The 20,983-nt window shown below is 36.2% G+C and overlaps 1 protein-coding gene across 8 annotated transcripts in view; it reads left to right on the forward strand.

Moving 5' to 3' along the window:
- The first annotated feature begins 272 nt into the window (after positions 1-272).
- The window catches only part of CNOT4 (CCR4-NOT transcription complex subunit 4), a 99,212-nt gene continuing 78,501 nt past the window's right edge, over positions 273-20,983 (forward strand). For 7 of the 8 annotated variants that reach the window (XM_058190116.1, XM_058190122.1, XM_058190119.1 and 4 more), the window contains exon 1: positions 273-495. The gene's annotated coding sequence lies outside the window, so the exon portion shown is untranslated. The remainder of the gene's footprint in view (positions 496-20,983) is intronic. The other variant, XM_058190117.1, reaches the window with a different exon arrangement.

Raw genomic sequence — 20,983 nt, forward strand, 5'->3', positions numbered from 1 at the left:
AACCCGAGTTGACATCCAGTCTTTTTATATTGTACCGTATACTTATATGAAAGGATTCCTTGAAAAACAACTTTTTATACGGTCGATTATTACTAACACCAAAAAAAAAAAAAACAGTCTCGCTGGCGGCTCAACACCTATCCTTCCAATTTAGAAAAGGAGGTTATCACTAAACTACTAGTCCCATCATGCTCTCGGGCTGCGTCGCGTTTCTTTCTACTTTTTCCTTCCTCCGCACCAAGACGCTCTGGTGGCTTGTGCGCATGCGTCTTGTAAGCAGCGTCCGGGGCAGGCGGGCAGTCTCACCCTAATGTAAGATGGTGGCCGGTCTGGCAGCGGAGCGCGCAGAGCCTAGAGATTACCCGTCTCTCAAATAAAGGTCGTCGGTGGAGACCTCTATCCCCGCAATCATCAAAAAGAACCAGGGCCCGAGAGAGTATTGCCGCCCCCGCCACCAGACAGCCCGGTTGCTGTGGAACAGGGACGACGAGGTGGGTAAGTGAGCGAGCAGTAGGGGCTGGGGGAGCCCGAGTTGTGAGAGCGTGGAGGCGGCTTCTCCGGGATCCTGAAGGCCTCAACTTTTCTCGGTCCTCTTGTCTGCCATGGCTCCTTGGTCTCTCTGGGGCGGAGAGGCAGGAGGAAGCCGGCCGAGCCTATGCCAGCGGCGAGGGCCGACAGTCTTTCCCCGGCAGCGGAAGGGGCTTCTGGGACTTCATTGCTTGAGCCGGAGATCTGGTCGCAGAGAAGATCCGACTGACCCTGGGGACCCAGGCTCAGGCTTTGTGGGGAGGGGGCCGGAATACATAGAGGCGGAGAGACCTGTGCAGTACTTTCGGGCTTCACATCTGATTCGGGTTTTCCAGCTTTAATAGGTGAGAGGTGGCCGGACCTGCTGCTCTAAGCGATAGATGCTTTGCTGGGTTTCAGATGAGGTGGGGTGCAAAAAAATCATCAACATAAACAACCAAAATCTACCTTTCCATATGTTGAAAAGAATTGGGAAGAATTCCAGTCTCCACAGTAGCAGCACGTGTGTTTGGTTGTGGGTGTCAGTTAACTGTATGGGTGTTTCCTCTTTTACACTATTTTTATATACCATTTGAGTTTCCCTGGATGGAAAACTCATATTTTCTTAACAGATTTCTTGCGGTCCCCAAAAGCCAGTTACTTTCATTTTATGTCTTTTGGTATTCTTGGGTTAAGCAGTTAAGAGATTTCACACTTCAGAGTTTTGGATTGCCTTGTCACCTTTTAAAGGGATGCTGTGGACCAGCCATCTATTTTGCTCTCTAATGTTGCCCTATAACAAATCTCTGAGAGTTGCTCTTGATAATGTAAGGGTAAGCTAAGCAAGTTTGTCAGTAAAGAAGTCAGTTATAATGGCATATATTTTATCTATGATGCATACTGTAATAAAAGAATGAGAGGTGGAATTTTCATATTTAAAAGCTAGCCTACTAATGTCACAACTATTATAGTTTGATGGTTTTGAAGATTTATTATTTCAAGTAAATGGGTTTTTGATAAAGTCATATTCTGACTTTATCATCCATATTCTGTATCCATATTTTGTAATGCTGTCTATTTGTTTTGTAATTATTTAAATGATTTATGATACAGTGCAAAGTATAGGTACAAAAAGTATTTGCTTTTATAATAATCCTGGAATTATAAATATATATATAGAAGATGTAACCTATTTAATATGTCCTATGGATTACTACTTGGTGTTTTCTCAAAGTCCCAGGTTTTTTTTAATTTCAGGAAAACTTGCATTTAAGTGTCCTTGGTCACAGTATTAATTATAAGTTTTGAACTAAACTCATGAAAATTCTTAGTAGATATGCACAAGAATACATTGTCAGAAACTGGCTTCATAATCAAATCATGTATTGATTTAATAATATAATATAATGTATCTAATATCCAAACTCAAATACCCAAAGCAACTCAGAACCTTTATAATCTGCTAAAAAAGAAAATGTCACAGAATTCTTAATTTTATTTATATGCCCAGAACCATCTTTAAAGTGCCCATTAACTACCTTAATGCATCTTTTAACTATATATGTGTGTGTGATTTTATATAGAATTTTTATTGTTTTATTTGATAAAGTATTAAAATTACTTTAGTGATTTTCAAATTTTTCTACTGATTATATATTTGCTCTGAGTCATTTTTATTCCACTTAAAATATGCTGTTTGGGATTGAAACTATTATTAACTCGACAAAGTAAGATATGCATACATATCAGATCAAGTATTTTTTTTCAATTTTTCATTTAAAAATTTTTTCTAGCAGAAAAAAGCCAGGTAATCTTGTGCAAATGTTTTTGTGAATTTTTAAAATATAAAAGTGCCTGCACCTTAAACTGGTACAGATTATAGAGATATCTGGTTGGTTGATTATGCAGTAATCAGCTTGGATTTGAAGAAGTAGTAGAATATGCTGTAAGGTTTTACTGTCTGATAGAATTACTTGATGTTGAAAGGCAAGTAAAATTTCTCTATAACATGAGTTATTTTTATGATTAGTGGTATAGAAAAATTCATTATGTTTACTATAAAGTTCATGCTTAAACTAATTGGTTTATTAGTGCACTAGAAGATTTATAAATATCTAATATCAAAACTTCATAATTTTAGAATATGGTTTCTGATTTTTTTTATAATTTATAAATTTTAGGATTGAGTATTATCTTTTGTAGGTGCTAGTATTAATTTAGAATAGAATAAATAGGCATACAATCATCTTAATCAGAACTCAGTAGGAAAAAAAATCTATGATTGTTATAAAATTAGTTTTCCTAAAATCTTTAATATATATAGATTGTTGCTACTAATTTGTGTTGCTGCTAACTTGTGATTTTCCTAACATATTTTATATATATAGATTGACTTGAGATATTTCTTTTTTACTTATGAAAATTCTATGGAATTTGTTTCATATCATTTATAGTATAACAGAAAAACAGAATTGAAAGGTACCTGGGAGGTCTTTTAGTTCAACCTCCTGATCAAGCAGGAGACCCTATACTATTTCAGACAAATGGTTCTCCAATCTCTTCTTAAAACACTTTTGTGATGGAGCACTCACAGCTTTTGAAGATAAGCCATTCCACTGGTAAATTGTTTACACTTTCAGGAAATTCCTCCTTATTTCTAGGTTGCTTCTCTCCTTGATTAGTTTCTATTCACTGTTTCTTGTCTTTATTCCTGGTGCTTTGGAAAATAGGTTGAGCTCCTCTTCTTTGTGGCAGCTCCTCAAATATTGGAACACTGCTAACATGTCACGCTAGTCCTTCTTTTCACTGGAAGAAACTACCAAATCCAATCACTGCAACAGTTCTTATATTTTAGCCTCCAGCCCCCTAATCATCTTTGTTGCTCTTTTCTGCACTCTTTCTAGAGTATCTTTTTTATAACATGGTGACCAAAACTGGATGCAGTATTCTAAGTGTGGTCTTACTAAGGCTTTATAAAGCATTAACTAATACTTCATGTGATCTTGATTCTATCGCTCTGTTAAGCAACATAGGATGGCATTGGCTTTTTTAGCTGCTGCTGCATACTACTGGATCATAGTTAAAGGATTGTCCATTAGGATTCCAAGATCCGCATCACAGTTACAGCTATTGAGTCAGGTTTCACCTAATCTGTACCTGTACATTTGATTTTTCTTGCCTAAATGTAGAACTTATTTTTCTTATTGATTTTCTTTTTGTTAGATATGGCCTTGTGTTCAAGTCTGTCAAGATCCTTCTGTATCTTGAGCCTATCTTCTGGAGTATTGACTGTTCTTCCAACTTGGTGTTATCTGCAATTTTGATGAGTTTCTCTTCTATCCCCTTGTCTAAATCATTTATGAAGATATTGAAGAGTACTGGGCCTAAAACAGAGTCTTGAAGTACCCCACTGCATACTGGTAGTCCTCAACTTATAACCACAATTTAGCCTAAAACTTCTGTTGCTAAGCAAAAGAGTTGTTAAGTGATTTTTGCCTCATTTTATGATCTTTATTGCCACAGTTATTATGTGAATCACTGCAGTTGTTAAGTTAGTAACTTGGTTAAGTGAATCTGTCTTTCCCATTGACTTTGCAGATCAGAAGGTCACAATAGGTGATCACATGATCCTGTGACACTGCAGCCATCCTAAATATGAACGAGTTGCCAAGTATCTGGATTTTGATTACATTACTATAGGGATGCTGCAACGGTCGTAAGTGTGAAAAACGGTTATAAGTCACTTGTGCTTTTTCAGTGCTGTTGTAACTTTGAACAGTCACTAAATGACTGTTATAGGTTAAAGATTACATGTACTTCTCTGCATGTAGATGCAGTTTCATTAAAAGACTACATGTTGAGTGTGTTTGGTCAGCCAGTTACGAATCCATCTGGTGTTGATGCTGTCTAACCCACAGTTTTCTATCTTATCAAGTAGTAGATTGTGGTCTACTTTATCAAATGTTTTACTGAAGGCCAAGTAAATTATATCCACAGCATTTCACAATTTTGTCACATTGTCAAAGAAGACAATAAAATTTGCCTGGCATGATCTGTTTTTGACAAACCTGTGTTGGCTTCCAGTTATGACTTTGCTTGACTCTAGGTATTCATAGTAGAATACCTTTTCCAGAATCTTCTCAGGTATTGATATCAGGCTGATAAGGCTGTAGTTTCCTGGATCCATTCCCCGCCCTGTTTTTTTAATGATGGGAACTACATAAGTCCCTTTCCAGTCATCTGATAGTTCCCTAGTGCTCCAGGGTCTTTGAAAGATATGGTTCAGTGGTTCAGAGATCACTTCTGCCAATTCCTTCAGAGTCTTGGGTGTAATCCATCTAGTCCTGGTGATTTGAACTTGTCTAGAGTGGATAGACTCACTTACCATTTTCTTGCTTATTTTAACTTGCATTCCTGATCTTCATTTTACAGTATGTTTTTTTATCAGTTGAATTGTTTTTTTCCTTTTGTGTAAAGACAGATGCTAAAAATGAGTTAAGCAATTCTGCTTTCTCCTTGCTGCTGGTCACTTTGCCATTTTCGCCCGTCAATGAGCCAATCATTTCCTTGATTTTTTTCTTATTTTTTTACGTGTTTTTTTAAAACTTTTTTCTTATTTTTGACATATGTCGCAAGCCTTAGTTCATTTTAAGCCTTAGCTTTCCTGACTTCATCTTTGCAGGTTCTGGCTATTAGCAGATATTCTGCCTTAGTCATGTGTCCCTCTTTCCATTTTACATATTGTTCTTTTTGTCTTTCAGTTTATCAGGGAGATCTCTTCTTTATTCTTCAATTGAATTGTGCTAGACTGGGTTTTTATTATCTTATTTTTCAAGATTTCCCAAGCTTCTTGGGTTATTTTCCCCTTGAGGATTTTCATCCATGGAATCCTTCCCAAGTTTTCTCATAAGTTTATTGAAATCAGCTCTCTTAAAGTCCAATACTTTTTTATATTTCTTGTGCTTGTATAATTCTGAATTCCAATATTGCATGGTCACTCCCCTCCCCCCCTCATCTCTCTTAGCGAGAATTAAGACTGGTATGGCTGACCCTCTAATTCCCTTCTCTACATTTCGGGGGACAAGTTATCTGCTATATTTGTCAGGAATCTGTTTGATTTTCCATTAGGAGTTCCTCAGAATGCAATTATTCCTTTACTTTGAAAGGAATAGTAGAAGTTTATTTTATTTATCTTAGTAATATTTTTCTTGAAATAGAGAATATAAGTCTTTATTGAGTAATTGTCCATTTACTTTTATTATTTTGTAAAAAAAAGGTTTATATTTTTTTTAGTGAGGCAGTATAAGTACTCCCTTAAATATTCAATTCTAATCTACACAGGTAGATTATGATCACAATTGGGACCAGAAACTTCCATCATTAAGCAGTGTGATTGTTAAATATTGCATCATATGACCACACCCAATTTTACAACCTTTTTTGCTGCAGTTGTTAAGCGAATCACTCCAATAAGTATGACATCACATGGCTGCAACTTGAGACTTTCTCTGCCAGTTTCCTCATTCACTTTGCTTGCCAGAAGCTGACTGGGAAGTTCAAAAATGACTGAGGTGTAAACCTGGGTCACTGCAACTGTCATAAATGCAAATTGATTGGCAAACGCCCAATCATGCAAGGAAGCTGTTGTGATGGTTGCAATTCTGAAGATGTGTACTAAATATTTTTTTCAACACATTGTAACTCTGTACAGTCACTAAAAGAATGGTTGTAAGTTGAGGACTACATGTATAAGTCTTTGTATCAGGCTCTAAATTTGGTTCATTAGGAAATTTACAGCCACTGCATCTCCTTTAGAACAGAGCTTGTCCTCTTAAGCCAGGGGTCCCCAACCCCCCAGGCCTGTTTGGAACCGGGCCACACAGACGGCAGGCAAGTATGCGTGTGAAGCTCCTCTTGTACGAGCAGCAGCCAGTTGCCCTCACACATGAAACTCTCGTCATGTGAGCGGCGGTCATGCCCGAAGTTCCCCTTACCATGCAGTGGATGCAATAATATATACTCTGATCCATGTTCAGTGTGTTGATGGTGAACTTTTTCTCACCTATGATCCAGCTTGTGTCCAAGCTGACTTTTATATCCAAAGTTTAACTAAACCAGTAGACCCTTCAAGGTCTGTAATAACATAAGTGCCCGTATAGGCCTTACCAGCCACCTCCTGAATACACCATGGATAGCCCACAACTCGTTCGATGTCAAAGTCCTCTTCGAAAATGATGGACAAATATCATCAAACCAGTAGACCCTTCAAGGTCTATAATAACATAAGACCACTGATAGCCAATTATATCAATATCAATGTCAGTATTAAGAGTAGAATTAAAATGGAATCACCAGCCACTAACATCCAGTAAAGTATTTCTGAATTCTTCAGATTGCTTAAGTGTCTTAGAGAGAACCACTTGATGGTATCTTCCACCCTAAACAGATGAAATGGCTATAACTTCAAACTGTTTTAAAAGCAGTGCTTAAATAATAAGTGGCTGGTAATAAATTCCTCTATTTCAACATCATCTTTAGATGGTACAAAAATAGCAAAATAAATTTTACCTATCAGGCTCTTACCACTGCTCATGGCGTAATCAGTCTGGGAAATTAGTAATCCAACAAAAATATTGAATACTTTCTAAACTCACACAATTTATTGAGAAATTTGACCTACTGTAGAGTAATTGCACTACTAGTCTCCACATTATTATTGAGATAATAAGTTATTTGGTTTTTACTGAGAATTTCCATCTATATGGATCATAATCTAATTTATGATATACATTTATGAAAAAATTTTAAACAAGGTTTTGAACTACATTTGTTTTGTTTAAGACAGTGAAGTACTCAGGAGGAACTGATAAAAAGCAATTTCATGTCATTCTATAACATATATCTTTCCTGGTTTGATCTCACTTTTTAAGAGTTAGACGTGTGTAGATGTAATAGTTAAGGGTGATAGATTGTAATCAAAATGTTGAGATGTTCACAGCAACATTGGTAACGAGTACCTTTTTTGAGATTTATTCATTTGCTGGCTTTAATCTTTCTTCATAAAGTTTTATCTTTTAACAGTCAATTACATTTGACTAAATTCTGATTTAGGTTTTTGCAGAGTAAGACAACATAGAACGAATAGTGAATAAAGCTAGAAGATCTGGCTGTATCATTCCTGTTTTGTTTTGGATGCACTGCACATTCCTATTCAAGATGCTAAATGGTCTGAGACTTTGGCTTTGGTAGATATCTGGTCTTTTCAACTAGATCCTTCAATCTTGGGCAATATAATTCTAGTTTAGCAATGAGACTTTCTGCATAATAGAATTAAATCTATGAAATGTACCAGGTTTATTAGAAAACATTTTTGGCTAATATAAGATTATAACTATACTGGTAGGATTTCTGAAGATTATATTATTTTATAATTTGTATGTTACATTTAAAAATTTATAAACATTATTAGATGTATATTGAAATATATAAAAATATAAAATATCTAATATGTTTGGATTTTATAATATATTTTTATAATATATTTTAAAGATTATATAAGATCTTACAAGGTTTTTTTCCCATCATGGTCTGAATGGATGCTGCTGGAAGATGGTTTTAGCATGTTGCTGATGGTTGGATATTTGCTGCTGTTGATTGAATTGTGGAAGAGCCTCTCAAGATCATCTCCTCAGTAGGCCAATCAGAACTGGTTTACTATCTGGTTCATACAGTTTATATTTTATCCTGGGCGTCAGTGTGCCTGGGAAAGTATGTGAGATTTTAGAGGCCCTTTCCTTTACTTGGACATTGAGAGCTGGTCTTGGGGGATTGGAGCCAGCAATGATGGTGGTTAGATTGGAGGCAATGGCGCTGGCGGCTGAATTGTTGGGCTACAGGTTTAAGGATCTATTGCTTTGTACAGGATGCATTCCGGTTGTTTGGCAGAGACTGGTAACATGGCAGTAGGAAGGGCTCCAGCATTGATGATGAAGAAGCTTCTATCAGTTTGCAAAGAAGATGGATCTACAAAGTGAGCTGGATGGAATTATCAGGTATTAGAAGTAGGCTACGTATTCATCACAGTCATGGGGAAGGGATTAAGTTTTCATTGTAGCAGATACAATACTGGATTGTGATGGCTGCGGCTGACAGGGCCTTGTGACTGCAGTTCCTTTCCCCCATGCAATTGGATAACCATTTTACCGCTGTCCAGCTAGAATTGGAAGACATTGAGAAAGTCACCTCTGTATGAGTTCATTTAATGATAGTGAGTGGGATTTAAGAAGATCTTACTGAGAGGACTGGATTGAGAATCAGACTTGATTTAATTGACTTGGTGGGTTCTGATTGTGACTGATTCTGTCTATCCTCACAGTGAGAGCTGGAAAGGAGAAGCTTGAAATCATTTGGTTGTATGATTAGGTGCCTCAACAAGGGAACTGATTGAAGGCATTGGAAGAATGGTATGTGAATCCTTGAATGTCCAGATGTGTTGAGTGGTATGCAGATGTGCCCCTGGTATTAGGGTTTCCCTTAGTTGACTAGTTATAGATTATGTCAGGTGAGGGGCTGTGGGTTGGGATGTGGACCTCTATGGACAGGGAAGGTTGGAGGGCTCTGAAGAAATGAGGGCAGGTTATGAGATTTCAATACTGATGGATAGGGGAAAATATGATGGTAGACAGAAGGTGGGCTAGCCACAGGGCAATTAGTATATTGTGTTGTTCCAGCCTTCTGAACTTGCTCCCAAGCCACAGATGGCAGATTTCAAGACCCTGGTTGTTAGCTACTGCTGGTGGATGCCAGATCAAACCACCCTTATTCATGATTTAATTGTTGATGAAAAGGCTGATCTGGAGTGCATTATCAAGACTAGGACAAGAGGAAAAGTTCCCCTGTCTGAGATCTATTTGACTGGTTTCTGGCTATGGCACCAGACAAGACCCCAGGATAGAGGAGATGGGATGGTGTTGGTCATATGAACTATTTGGAGGGATTCATGGATCCTACTCTTTAGATTGCCAGGTGTAGGACACTGTTTATTAAGTTGGGCGCCAAGTGAGATCAGTTGGGATTGTTGCTATGTACCAGACCCCATGCTGCATAGCTATCACCTTAACACTGTGGCTGGGCTGGTGATGGAGTTCTCTGGGCTTATATCTTGGTGGATTTTAATTTGCACAGGATAAAAGTTCATGGATACCATTACAAGAGCATGTATGTAACTTAATAGTAATAATACACCTGACCTGGTGTTTTTTTTGTTTTTTTTATTGTGATTTGGTCCCTCCTTGGCGGTAATACTGAAGTTCATCTACAGAGTTGTTGTGAGGAATGTGGGGCATGTTTAGTACATAAAATTGCTTGCATTCACTCTGTGTTAGATTCCGGCCTTTAGAGAGTGCCAGTTTGGTCAAATGGTTAAAACATCATACTAGAGACCAGGAGATCATGAGTTTTATTTCCACTTTAGACATGAAAGCTGGCTGAGTGACTTTGGGCCAGTAACACTCTCTCAGCCCAACTCACCTCACTAGGTGGTTGTTACGGAAAAGAATTGAAGGAGGAAGGAGAGTATTAGGTATGTTAGCTGCTTTGAGTTATTCATCTAAATAATAAAGTGGAATATAACTAGACTCTGTGGAGGTTGTGGGGATATGTATAATCTGGGGAGCCCATTGAACCTGAGGAAGTGGATAGGGCCTTGCATCTGTTAGTTCAGCCATTTAAGTTTTGGATCCGTGTCCCTCCTGGCTTGCTAAGGCTGCATAGGAGGGAATGCATGATTAGATCAGGGTTGTAGTTAATTTTTCTTTGAGAGAGAAAGTGCTGTGCCATCTCTTAAAGAGGTGTGCCTCCTTAAGGGACTATCAATTGGCCCAACTAATCTGGACATTTTTGTCCAGTTTTCAAGCTTTCTTAAAAGGAGTGGTCACGTGGCAGCTTCAGAAGACTCTGGATGAAATGGGCTATTATTATCAATGTTTATTATTATCTTCCTTGGCTATAGTAACAATTATATTTTTCTTAACACATTTGTATATACTTATTTTTGTACTGTTTTTAAGTATTTTGTTTTAAACCTATTCACTACCTAATCATTGGATTGGAATGGGAAAATATAGAAAATAAATAAATGGCTAAATCAATAAATTTAAAAGTTAACATATAGTTAATAGTTAATATTCTATAATAGTTATTCTATTAGTTATTCTATATTATAGAATAAAAGCAAAATACTAATGGTGTAAATTTAATTAACCCTAATAGATAGAAATAATAAATAGATCATAATAGCATACTAATGATCAAATGCTCTGGGAAAGCTCCATCTTGAATAATTTCCAGAATATTAATTTATTCCATTTCTATGACCACCTATCTAAGTCAATGATTCTGGGGAGCTCACAATTTAAAAAATGTATTACTGTTAAAAATACTAAAACATTTAAAAATACAAAAACAGTAAAAAGCTATAAAACAGTAAAAAATATCCAGATTAAATGTACATAGGAACAAGCAGAGCTGAGTTCTAGTTTAGAAGAGGTAGGCTCTTCTCCATTCAGAGTAATATGGGATACATTTGGATCCCTCAGACATTAGTAGGAGGGAGAGTAAAGATCCAAAATAGATCTGACAGGTATGTTATGTGTGTCTGTCACGTTGCAGTCCTGATGATGGTTTTGTGATGTGAAGGACATTAGGAATAAATGCAAGTTAATAAAATCTTCCCAAAATATTTAGTACTAGGACATTTTGATACATTTCTAGCTGCTGGATATCACAAACAGTTAATTTTAGAGCTAGGAATTAAGTTTCAAATATATGGTCTTAAGAGGGAAGTTAAGTTATCCCAAATGCCAAAGAAGGCATCCAGGCCAAAATGTTTAATAGAAGGAGAAATGTAATAAGGAATTCACCATTTCATCAGTTTAGTCCGCCCACAAGTTGGCTTAGAAGACCAACAATCTTCATCATTGTAAGGTTTAGGTTGAGATAATATATTTCTATTTTATCTCTATCTCTAGAGATGAAAGAGAGATATAGAAAAAAGAAACAAGGAGGCTTACTAACTGGAGTTTGCTGCTAGAGAAGCAATTACCCCATCCATATCTGTGCTCATAAATATCTGAATTGGGCCAGATGGAAATGGTAAATTTCTAGAGTTAAATGGAAGGCTAGAATATAGATGCTGTATATTTCTGTATTTAAGATTTCTGAAGACATTTCGTGACCATGGAAGTGATAAAAAATACAACCTATTAAAATACTGGTAAAATCATAGCTATAGCTTACATCAGAAATTGCTAGGAAAGATTCTGCAATTTTGCATATCGTTTGCAATGTACATGTCAACCCACAAAAATACATTGTGGTTGGAAAGAGCCAGAGTAACCATCTTTGAAATCCTGTCAGACCTGGTCCACATCTTGGAACCCTAATAAAAGGGAGGATAAAACTCTGGAGGAGGATAAAGATTCCAGGAAAGAACCTAGCAGATATATTCTGTGATTGTAGCAACTACCCTTCCATATACATGAAGGCAGATTGTGATTGAGTGTTACGTTGAGTGGAACAAATTGCCCAGCAAAGTCATAGCTCCTCTCTTGTGGATGTGTTCATATGGGGCTAGATAGCAATCTGTATGGGTTGCTCTGTTAGATTCCTGCAATGAGCAGAGGATTGGACTTAATGACCCAAATGAAATAAATGGTTTGCTTAAATGTGTGCTTTAATTTACTTTGTATTTTTCTCTATCCTGGAAAATTTTCTTCTAACCTAGTCAGAACAGAAGAGAGTGCAAATTAAATTAAGCCTTTTCTCCATTGGATATGGAGAGAAAAGATAATTTTCTGCTATACCCTGTCCATGGTGCTGCATCTTACTGCTTCTATACAACATATGAATGGTTTTAACCAGCTTTTTCTTTAGCTATTGGAGAAGCAACTATTTTGTGAAGATATTTTGGAATTTTGTTTTAGAATTAGTGAAAATGACAGTTAATATGCAGTAAATAAACACTTTTCATGTCCAGGATGTAGATTTTGGAGTATTTTAGTAATTATGCTGATTGGGATTGAAGTTCAGTTATACTAAAACAATTATAAGCGCCTTAGTCTCTAATCAAGTAAATATATAGATTGTGTGTGTGTTTATTTTATCTTATTCCATGGTTCTTTAGAAATCTTAATGTTTTTTTGTTTTTTTAACACTAACAGTTAAGGTTAGTGAACTGTTAGAGAACTCCTCTTGTTAAATATTGGTACATTTGACATTATATTTGTATGCGAAACATGGCTGAACTCATCCCTCCCTGACTCCATCATTTCAGACAGAGAATATCACGTTTTCCGGTCTGATTGTGAAACCCGCAGGGGAGGTGGAGTAGCTATCTTTTACAAAAAGTCACTGAATCTAAAAAATATTCAAGTTGCACATAAACTCGCTCTTCCAGAAACTATTGTCTGCGAACTCTCCTTTAACATCACACTTCGCTTCTTGCTATGCTACAGAGCCCCCAACTACGACATCGCACATGCGAACAAGTTAACCACACTACTAACATGGACTGCCTCTTGCCCTTATCCTCTCATCTTCCTAGGTGACCTCAACCTACCTCTTATTAATTGGAAAACAAACGAATGTACAACTGAACTCATCCATACTACCCTGTACAATGCTGTTCCAAATCTAGGTCTTGATCAACTAGTAACTAACAATACAAGACTCAACAACTGCCTTGACCTCATCTTCTGCAACAACACAAACTCAATTTATGGACTACAAATAAAAGAACCCTTTTCCAACAGTGACCACAGCATGATAGACTTTTGTCTCAATATACAGTAATCTCCATAATAATAGTATAATAAACTACAATTTCAAAAAAGCCAACTATGATCTTATAGACACCGACCTCTCATCTCTTGACTGGCAAATTCTATTCTCTAACTGTATCACTGCTGAAGACCATTATAGTGTTTTCCTACTTGAAGTCAATAGAGTCATTAAACTATATGTACCACAAACCACCACCAAAATCAGGAAAAACAAATTACCGATATCAATAAAAAAGCTCCAATCCAAAAAAAAAATCCCTCTGGCGAAAAAAACAAAACTGGCTATGTAGCCAACTTAAAAAACCGCTACAAAAATATATACCACCAAATAAGGATTGAATGCACCAATTACCACATCAAACAAGAAGACCTTCTGCGCAAAAAGTCCAATTGCGCTTTCTATAATTTTGTAAACAACAAACTTTTTTTTTATTAAAGAGTTTTACAAAGAATTTTTTCAATACATCCCACTCTCCTCCCCCCACCCATCTTCACCCACCCACCCCCGAACTTCCCAGAGCAAAATACAGGGCATAAGATCTAACAATCATAAGCTAAAATACACTAATTATCCATAAATTCCCATCCCTCCCCTATAACCTCAACTCTCCTTCTCCATAATAAAGAAAAAAAAAGGAAATGTTCATTCATAAGATATTTGATATTTCTTCATCCAATAATTGTTCTAATTGTAGTCAGTCCATCTTATTCATTCCAATATATTTTCTTGTGGGTATTCATTCAGGTACACTGAAATTTCCACCGCTTCCAACAGTTCAGTACTTTTAGCATCCATACCAAATAACATCAATTACTAAATAAACATTATCTTCTTCTACATTTTTTTTATAATCAACCAAACTTTAACATTTTATAAAGTTTTCTCTCTTAACTTTTTAACTTATATACAATTAACATTTAAGCCAATTTTTTCCTCCCCTATATTTCCATATCAGTGAGTTACCAAATATTTTATAACCATTTTGTCATACAAGCCTTAACCAAGTCCATTTCTTTTTTTAATTTTTTCCCCAACACTTTATATGACCCAGCATCAGTTTTGTCCAACATAACTAAATCCACCATATATAATAAAATAACATCAATATATCTCCCACATTTAAATTACAGATTAAGACATATACACCCCAATTTTATATAAGAAATTTTTTTTTTCCTGAGTTTTATACTTACCTAATTAACTATGTACCAAAGTCAATTATAAATTATCCTTTCTACTTTTTATATCCAAAAATTTTGCTTGTGATTTACCCTTTCCCATAAAAAGAAACTCTTTTCGTTTGAAATGGTTGCTTCTTTACTCCTTGTTCTTTACATTTAGTAATGACAATCATTCTTTGCTCTTCCCCTGCTGCCTTCAACCTTTCTTCCTTAGTCACAGCCTCTACTTTAGATTATATTTGCTTTGCTACTTTCTCACACTTTTTAACCACATCCACTTCTCTTCCCATTTTAACTTCTAGCAGTGGTGGAGTTCCAGCCTTCAATACGTTAGTATAAAAATCTCTTGCTTTAAACACCGTATTAAGTCGATATTTCTCTCCTGCATAATTTACTATTAGACTAGCTGGAACATCCCATCTAAACCGTATCTGACGATTTCTAAATTCATCCACCAAAAAAGCAAACTCTTTTCTATTTCTTAAAATTTTTGAGGGAATTTCTTTTAACACTAATACCTCTTGTCCTAATATTTGAGTTTTATTTTTATAAGAAGCTTGTAAAATCTCAGTCCTAATCTTCCTAGTTGTAAAATAAATTACTACATCTCTTGGTAACTGTCTTTCTCTTGCAACCCATGAATTAACACGATAGATTTTTTTCAATTTGCGTTTTAAGATCTACAGGTTTCTATCCAATCATCTGTGCAAAAACCTCTGCAAAGACATCTTTTAAATTCTCTCGCTTATTTTCTTTCAAACCTCTCACTCTCAATGCAGATTCCATTACTTTATATTGCAACAAAACTCGTTCTTCATCTGCAGTGTCTACCTTAGTCTGAAGCTCCTCTATTTTATTTTTTAAGTCCAAATTAACTTGATTAACTTCTTCAACTCTTTCATCCAGCTGATTTGTGTATTCAAGAAAACTTTTAAATGCTGCCACCGTATCTTCTCTTATTTCTTTGTCCTGAGTTTCAAGAGTATCTTTAACTTTCATTATTTTCTCTTCAATTTCCTTGAACTTTTGGTCTATAGCAAAAATCTGAGCCTTTAGCAATTCCTTCAACTCTTATTGTAATTTATATATTTGAGCTAACGAGGCACCAGTTTCCTTAAAAACAGCAGGCTTTAATTGCACAGAAGCCATTTTATTTAAACTTTATACTTTGCAACAGAGTCAAATCTGTTCATAAACTCCTTATTTGGGTTGAGTAAATCAATTCTGCAGTCCTTCAACTTTTCTCTTTAACATTTCTTCACATAAGTATAAAATCCAGCAAGTTTAAACAGAATTAAGGGTGCTAATGATGCTAACGAAGACTTCCTTAACTTTCGTTTTCACACCCTATTAAGCAGAGGCGTCATTTCCTTTCTTCTCAAGTACCGTTCAAAGATCGAGTTGAGGTCTGGTGCTTACATCAGCCTTTCCTCCTGCCTTTGCTCCGTCTGCTTAAAGTAAATTAAGATTGATCTTTATCTTGATAGCAGAGATGGTTGTGGCATTTTGTTCTGCATTAATAAATTAATGCAGAGGATCCCGGATCCGGAGCTTTCGCCAGGCTTAAATAGGGAGCTCTCACCCTTTTTGCCCCTAGAATTTTTTCTGGGGCTCTTGGGGAGCTCTACCTCCGCCTGGCAACTCACCGTTCCCTCTTCTCCCGAGGGAAAGGTTTCCAAGCTTTCAGGCAGCTGATGAGCGCTGTCTGAACGATTTTAACAAGATCACGGGGCTGACGGTCCAAAAGGACCATCTCCAATGCCTGTGGCACCACTGGAAGTCTGCGTAAACAACAAACTTAAAGACTCGAGATCCATCCCACCCCTAAAAAGATCTAACAGTAAAGAATGCAATGGTGAAACATTTAAAGCAAACCTCTTTAACACATTCTTCGGCTCAGTCTTTGTTAACAGTAATGACTCATACCCAATAGTAATGGCTCATACCCAACATTCCCCAGCCAACCAACAATGATTACAACATCTAACACAAATAGATTTCACAGAAGATAATGTTGAAAAGGCATTTCGCAGACTGAAACCATCTCTATCTATTGGACTTGATGGTCTATGTGCATACTTCTTAAAAAAGCTTTCCACTGTTATAGCAGAACCCCTAAGCATAATCTTTGAAAAATCTTTCAGGACCAGCTCCCTTCCCAAACTATGGTCACTAGCCACGGTCATCCCTGTCTTCAAAAAAGGAGACCCTAGCCTAGTTGAAAATTACAGACCAATTTCTTTATGTTGCATCACCTGCAAAGTAATGGAATCAATCATCAACCAATCCATCACCCTCCACCTAGAAACAAACAACCTACTCTCTAATAAACAATTTGGTTTCAGAAACAAATTATCCTGATATTTACAACTGTTGTGACCCAGGTTCCTGGACCCGGACTCCTGGACTCGGATGATTCAGAAAGTGAGGGAGAAGACCTGGCCAGCCCTGCTTCTCTTGAGCCCTTTCCCTCCCTGGCACCCACTCAAAGGGAGGAGGAGGGGCCGGCAAAGCCTGATTCCCTGGAGCCTCCTTCTGATTTGGCAACGCCCCAAGAACAGTTTTGGAGTGATGCAAGATTACGCAGGCGTGATCGGCGTGCGCAGCAGCGGAAGAGTTGGGACAAAGCCAAGTCATAATTGTCATGCAGTGACATCTGCAGAGACTATAAATAGGAGGCGGGACTTCCTGGTTTTTTGTCTTGGACAAAGCAATGAATTGGCGCGAGCTAACTGTCTCAATGGAGGGAAGAATATATTCGTGAGTAATTCTGGCCTTATCTATAATTTCCTCGTTATCTCCAGAAACTTGGCAGGCCTGTGGGTAGACGTGGCCAGGACATGTATCTATGTAAATAAAAGGAGAAAAGGAGGCCTCTGACTGACTCTTTGCTGGGAGTATTAGGGGGAGGGAAACAGAACAACAACTTCTTCACTGCAAAAACATATGGACTACAAATCTTGACCAGGGCAAAGAAATAGATGCAATTTACATAGACTTCTGTAAAGCTTTTGACTCAGTGGTACATGACAAACTTCTTCTAAAACTAAAATCCTACGTCATCTCCGGACACTTCCATAATTGGATAACTGCGTTCCTGTCAAACAGACAACAAGTGGTCAAAATAGGCAGTGCCCTATCAAATCCTGTTCCTGTCAATAGCGCTGTCCCCCAAGGCAGTGTTCTAGGACCAACACTCTTCATATTATACATTAACGACCTCTGTGACCATATTATAAGTAATTGTGTTCTCTTCGCCGATGATGTTAAACTATTTAACACTACCAACAATGCGGCTACCCTTCAAAAAGACCTTGACTTTGTGTCGGAATGGTCAAAAAATTGGCAACTCCAAATCTCAACCAGCAAATGCTCTGTCTTACACATTGGAAAAAAGAATCAGAACACTAAATATAAGCTTGATGGACATTACCTTGTAGATGACCCTCACCCCGTCAAAGACCTTGGAGTTTTCATATCAAACGATCTAAGTGCCAAAGCCCACTGCAACTACATCGCCAAAAAAGCTTTAAGAGTTGTAAACCTAATCTTGCGTAGCTTCTTCTCCAGAAAGATTACACTACTAACCAGAGCATACAGAACATTTGCTAGACCAATTCTCAAATACAGCTCGCCTGTCTGGAACCCACACCTCATTTTGGACATTAATACAATTGAGCGTGTCCAGAAATATTTTACAATATTTTACTCCTCTGATCACAACAAAATGCCTTATGCCACCAGACTTGAAATCCTGGGTTTAGAAAATTTAGAACTCCTCTGCCTTCAGCATGACCTGAGTATAACTCATAAAATCATCTGCTACAATGTCCTTCCTGTCAAAGACTACTTCAGCTTCAACCACAACAATACACGAGCACACAATAGATTCAAACTTAAAGTGAACCTCTCCAATCTCAATTGCAAAAAATATGACTTCAGTAACAGAGTTGTTAATGCCTGGAATGCACTACCTAACTCTGTGGTCTCTTCCCAAAATCCCCAAAGCTTTAACCAAAGACTATCTACTGTTGACCTCACCCCATTCCTAAGAGGTCTGTAAGGGGCGTGCATAAGAGCACAAGCGTGTCTACTGTTCCTGTCCTAATGTTCCCTTTGTATCCAATTTGTATGGTTATTTCATGCTTATACTTATATATATTGTTGTGTTTGACAAATAAATAAATTAAAAAAATAAATAAAAATGATTCTTATTAGGCATTATTATGCAATTATTAGTTTAAGTCAGAATCTGGTCGGAGTCTGACCATGTCAGAGACTATAATTAAATGAATGTAAAATTTTAATATAGTAGAGATGCAACAATGGGAATTTTATGAAAGAATACTCAATCTACTCCCAATATTATGCTTTGAGAAAATTAGTATAAGATGTTCTTTTGTTAGTATTTTAGTCTAGTTTTGATTGCTAACATGGGGAATTCATTTTCTAAAATATTTCAGAACTGTAATAATCAGATTGTAATTATTTTTACATTTGGTAGCAGTGCTACAAATCCTAACTGTTTTGGAAAACGGTTTATATTAGAATGGAACAAAATTTGAAAATTGAATTCCCATTGCAATCTTAGAGATATTAAATGTTAGATTAACTCAGGTAAATTTACTTAGTTTCCGATATACTGAACATGATTTTAGGTATCAATTTATGCTTGGTTAAGCTGAATTTCAAGCTGAATAGGAATGTTTAGTTCTTTCTTCAAAAATGATTCAGTGTAGTTTGTATAAGTAATTAATGATACATTGAAAAAATATGATACTTTACTACTTTACTTACCCTTGTAGTCTTTTGCTTGCTTTCTTTAAAATGTTTAATAAGTTTTATTTTAAAGAGTCATCTTAATGATTTCAGAGTGCTATTATGGTTGACTACTTTAAATATCATCTGTCATCACATAAAATTGTATTCTTACATTATATAGATATTATAGGCTGGTTTATTTATTTGCTTGTTGTACTAGTTCATATGCTAGTATAAAGAACCCTGAGAAACATAGTTTGTATATTCTAAAAGGTAAATGTTTAAGATTATTTAATTCCTAATAACTCCATGTAATTTTCTTGACAGCAATATGGAAGTAATTTTATGCTGCTTTCTTCTGGGCTGTTTTATTTTCTCCCTAATCATTGACGGTTTCTCAGCAGATTGCTAACAGGCCCAATTCTTTGGGATTTTGAACCCAGACAAGATGAGCGAGATGCTGCTACTCTTTTAATGTATTACATTTCTAGGCTGCCTTTCTACCACAATTCAAGTTATTTAAAAATACTAAAAATATATTAATAACAAAATTGAAAACAATATGCCAACCAAATTCATTCTATCTATCTATCATCTGTCTGTCTGTCTGTCTGTCTGTCTGTCTGTCTGTCTGTCTATCTATCTATCTATCTATCATCTATCATCTATCTATCGTCTCTACCTTACTAGATGGGAGACTGTAGATGAGTGGTAGAGTCCGTGTTTTGAATGCAGAATGTTTCAGATATAGTCTTCATTATTTCATGGATTGATTAGCAGCTTATACGAACAATTTCGATCCGACATTGTAGCGAACCTCTGCCAGACAGTACTGAACTTTGTGAATAGATTTGATTTGAAGTTATTTCCTATTTATCTACCACCATATATATGGTTAATAAAAAGGAAGGAGAACCAGCATATATCAAACTTTTTTCATGAATTGCAAAACAAGTCATGAAAAATTGGGCTGTCCAATAAATACACTTCAATCCAATTCTAATTCGTTAGTTTCCTTGGTACAGTATTCTTTTTTGCTCTTTCCTCTGTGTTCTTATATCATTGTCTGAAAAATAGAATGCATAATAATTTAAAAGAAACTACTATTTAAATACTTACTCATTGGCTGTAAAAATAGGGTAAACAAATAGAAAAATGTCTTGCAACTTGAATTTTATATTGCAGTTTTGAAACAGATAATGACTCCTTTCTCATATGAGAAGAAATAACACCTAATAAGCCCAGAGTCGGCTCATGTATATAGATTGGTCTTTGCCTCACATACCATCCATTTTGAGAATCTGGGAGGATGTTGTCATAGGTTTGCCATTATTTATATTGCTTCATATTAATGGAAATGAAACTACGGTATAGAATATAAATACTCTAAAGTTTCATTGCATTATTGCAATCAAAACTTAATTCTTGGTTCATTTTAAATTATTGATGTTTTCTAAAATTATGATAGCATAGTATGTTCAAATGATAGAAATCAGAAAACGAGTATGAAAAGTGCTACTACATAATATTTTACTGATGTGAATCATTTGGGGTTTTTTTTAAGCTAAGAAAATTAACAGACTTAACCAATTAGTTCAATTTAAGTTTATTCATTCATTGGGATAACATGAATGGTTTGCAAATTTGCCTGAAAATATTAATATATACATAATAAAAATCTATAATAGTTTTAA

The sequence above is a fragment of the Ahaetulla prasina genome, chromosome 7 (genome assembly GCF_028640845.1).
Source record: "Ahaetulla prasina isolate Xishuangbanna chromosome 7, ASM2864084v1, whole genome shotgun sequence".
NCBI classification, from domain to species: Eukaryota; Metazoa; Chordata; class Lepidosauria; order Squamata; family Colubridae; genus Ahaetulla; species Ahaetulla prasina.